We start from the raw sequence: 4,513 nt of genomic DNA, 5'->3' as shown, positions 1-4,513 counted from the left end.
GTAACAGAGCTTGAAATATATACAACCATTCCATTAATACAACCAGAAAACTTTAGTAGTCTAGAAATCCTAAGTGACAGATAAGAAAATGGCATGGGGCAGGCATAATGGGATAGATTTCCTCCGTTTATGAAAGCCTCTGCTGATTTATTGTGACCACGCTTTCTGGGATTACCTGAGACTGCCCAAGAATCAAGGAAAGTCATGTAATCTTAAAGTTCCCTTTAGATACAATGCCTTTATTATTTTCCAAACATATTAAGTTGTTTTAACCATAGAAGGGCAAGTACAGGCACCAAGCGGGAAAAGTGGTTATGATGATTACTTCAAAAACCACTTTTGAGTTCAAAGTTAGCCTTAGCAAAAGCAAGGCACCAAGCAAATCAGTGAGACCCTGTCTTTAAAATTTAAATTTAAAAAATACAAAATAGGACTGGGGATATGACACAATGGTCAAATGGCCCTGAGTTCAACCCCTGGTAACCCTACTCCCACCCCTACCCCCAAAGAAAAACCACTTTGAGTTTATTTTTGCTCTCAATAAAAGAAGCTTCATCTCGAGTAGGAATCAGGACCCACTCTTGAGTAATCTGCTTTCCAAAGTCAGGGATTAATGATTAGCAAACTGGCTGTGTTCCTCCCCAGGTCAAACAATGATGATGATGAAAGTGGCTGTACATACTACACATGGTTAAGAATCACGCTGTCAAACACAGACAGGTAACAGGGAGGGAGCCTGAAAAGTTAGGAATCTCCATGGGAAGGGCAAGAGACACAGAGATAAGCACATACCATGGTATTTCTTGTTATCTCATAGATCCCAGAGCTACCTAAGGAAACAAAAATGACTCCTCACTATTAACTCCTAGGTTTACTAAACAAACAAGCACATTAGATCCATAGCCAGGGATACCAGCACATATAGAAATCACTTTGGGAGACAGGGGAGATACTGGAATTGCACTCAGGGCCACTGAACTGCTGAGCCACATCCTCAGCCCTATTTTGTATTTTATTTAGAGACAAAGCCTCACAGAGTTGTTTAGTGCCTTGCTTTTTGCTGAGTCTGGCTTTGAATTCTGGATCTTCCTGCCTCAGATTCCTGAGCTGGTGGGATTACAGGTGTGCACCACCACACCCAGCAGAAATAACTTTTTATGAGTATCCCTTATGGTTCCACAGTTGTATTCATGGCTTATTGTCTTTTAAAGAATAGCAGAAAATGAAATTTTAAAATATTCTTAGAGGTTCCCCAGTACCCATCCTTTCTGTGCCACACCCAGAACGTCTTGAATACCTTCACTTACATAAGACTTATTTACATTTTTTAAAATGTTACCAGAGTGCTGTTCCTAAAACAGAATAATACTGTATTTGCCTTCTAATTCAGTCATGGTTCTACATTAGGAAAGAAAAAAAGCTACCCCATCTTAGAAATCATACAGATTTGAAGACAAATACATACACAAATTTTTAAGTGTCATCACCTGTTAATACAGTCTGAAAATTCCAAATGTTTCCCCCCACAAACAGTTCCCCTAACACAAAGCCAATAGGATTAGAATATATAACTGTATCTAATCTCCTCTCTCATTAGTTGCCTGACATACCACAATGCAGCTTTTTTATGACCTGGCACCATAATTGACAGCTTCCAGGAATACCACATAACTTTTTTTATTTGTTCTTTTTAGTTATATGTGACAACAGAATGTATTTTGACATATCATATATACATGGCATACAATTTCCCATTCTTGTGGTTGTACTTGATGTGGAGTAACAGTGGTTATGTATTCATATCTGAACAAAGGAAAGTTATATCCAATTCATTCTACTATCTTTCCCATTCCCACCCCAAATTGCTTCCCCCGGCTCCCCCCACCCCCCGTCCAATTCGGTGACCACATAACATTTTTCACAAAATTTCCCAATAAAAGAAACAGACAAAAATAACATCCATATGGGGATAATACACTTAACCATTTGTAATTATGTTTTCTGTTTATTCTGCAGGTACTTATCCAGTAATTCATAATTTACCAGAACAAGTTTCTATTTGTACAGATTGCTAACAGATTTATATTCTAATGAATTCACAACTAGCCTAGATTCCTCTGGAGAAATCTGTATTCCTCAGAGCCTCCTGCTGCCTTCAAATCATGTGATGAATTATTAAAATAAATATATATATATATGCTTGGACTCTGTCATAGAACTACTGAACCAGAAGCTCCACATTTGAATTACTGGCCCCATGTATTTTTTATAAATCAACCTTATTAAGGTATAATTTACTTCAAATAAAAGTACCCACTCTGGTTTCAAGACTATCTCCATCACATAACAATTCTTGGAGGCTGAAATGCTAATTTTATTAATATTGTATTGGATTATGTATAAAATTATAAAGTCTGGTTATTTAAAATTAAAACTTTAGATCTAGGAAAAAATACCTATTGTAAGTATACTGTTTGGTGTAGTATCCACAACCAAGATCTACAACATCTCCATCACGCTGTGAACATCAAAACTGGTCTCCTGTTAGGTCCACAAGACTTTTTCCTAAGATTTCATGTTTTTCAATTGTTTAAATAAGTTCCTTGTTGAAGTATTAAATTCCTCTCATAATTCTAATATCTAATTCATCTCAGTGCTGACATGTGCTACTGGCTATTCTCATTCGTGTTCTATTTTCCTAATTCTTTTCATTTTATTCCAGATGTCTCTAGTTAGTAGGCATGTTGAAATGTAGCATGGGGGATGGGGAGGCAGGGTGTAGATTCTGTTTCCCTCTGGGACCCACCAAATACTACAGAGGAAAAAGAATTCACTGAGTCTCACTGCCTGTTACAGATGGCAAGGTGCAAGTTCACCTTCCTGCTTGGCCCTGCTGACACCTTTCCAAAGAAAATATGCACTCGCTGGCATTGCCTCATTTCCACCAGTTGAGGGTGTAAGATCAGGTTCCTCTCAGCCCCACTGGCACCCAAGGGAAGCGGAGAGGAGGGATGATTCTACCACTTTGTTGCAGAAGGATAGGAATGGAAGCTCAGTTTCATCATTAAGGAAATCTAGAGGATTCACCGTCATGCCTTTTCTCAAGTCCCTAAGTGGTAGACAGTCTGGATTCTTTCTACCTTTCATGTGCTTTTTTGTTGTGTCATGTTCAAGGTTTTTAGTTTAAGGGAAAAGACCTTAAGGGGAAAAAGTTTAAAGGAAAGAATGGGGCTAACACTCTTTGCAGAACTAGAACCCTTAGAGATGTATATCTTTAAGATGCCCTCTCAATGATTTTGATGCACAAATGTACAGAAACAGCAGCAATGTTCAAGGGCATTAGAAAAATCAGACCCACTAAAGGGGCTCACGAGACAATCCAATTGTGGATAATACTATGTGTAAGGCGACCTACTTGTATACTTTTGTTTGAATTTGTTCATTTATTCCTTATAGTAATTTTTATGTGACAATGATTTAAATTATCATTTTCCATATAAGGAAATACTCCTAGTTTAATAGCCAAAGATCACACAGCTCATAAATAATGAAGATAGAATTCAAAACCATGCTCTTTTGCTCCCTGAGTCCACATTTTTACAAACTACTCTCTCACACAATGCAAAGCTTATAAAACTACCTTTAGTATACATTTTCAAAATTTACTCAAACACATTAAGGCATTATCCTCCTGTAATAAATAAAGTAAAGGAACATGGGAATCAAAAAGGATTTGCCTTAGGCTATAAATTCAAAGAACTCATTGGCATTCTCCCTGGGTTGGGGGTGCAAATTATTAAGTCCTAACTTCTTAGATTAGCTCTTCATAAACTGATACCAGCCTATATTTTCCAAAGTTAATTCACGTTTTAAGGCTTTAAGCTCCGGACAGGAAAAAATTGTACTTCTGTTAGACTACACAGCTGTTTAGAACCAACTCAGTAAGCACTGACTTAATGAATGAGAAGCAATGAACCCAGCAAGGGGGGCAAAAAAAGGTAATGACTCAAATGCAGAGCAACTGAAATGGAACCGGACCAATGTGAATGTCTTATTTGACCCTATATCTGTCACTAAACTAATCATGTACATCTATCTCAGGCTCTATAAGTTTTATTATCCAAGTTACAACAATCACAATTCTCCCTCACCCCACTCCTATTGCCAGGGATGGAATTCAGTGCCTTGTTTATGAGGAACAATACTCTATCACTGATGATTAGATGATTACTAAATAATCTTAGCCCAAGATCACAATTTTAGACATTTTAGCTTTCTATGCCAAACAAAAGGGAGACAAGGGGATTCCCATTTCTTTCCCTTAGTAAAAGCAAAGAAATCAGGTCATATGACAGGCAGGTATAAGGTGGAACTGAAGCAAAATACACCCAGTCTCTGGATTTAGTTCTTAGCTCCAAATCTACTTAAGAGACAGACCATTCGTTGTTCTTTTGCCCTGGTGATCTCCCTTCTTGTTTATTTGGCAAGCTTCTCATTGTCTTTCAAACCCACC

This window comes from Ictidomys tridecemlineatus, chromosome 16 (assembly GCF_052094955.1).
Source record: "Ictidomys tridecemlineatus isolate mIctTri1 chromosome 16, mIctTri1.hap1, whole genome shotgun sequence".
Taxonomy (NCBI): Eukaryota; Metazoa; Chordata; class Mammalia; order Rodentia; family Sciuridae; genus Ictidomys; species Ictidomys tridecemlineatus.
The sequence above is the reverse complement of the archived record's forward strand: the minus strand, read 5'-3'. Positions refer to the sequence as shown.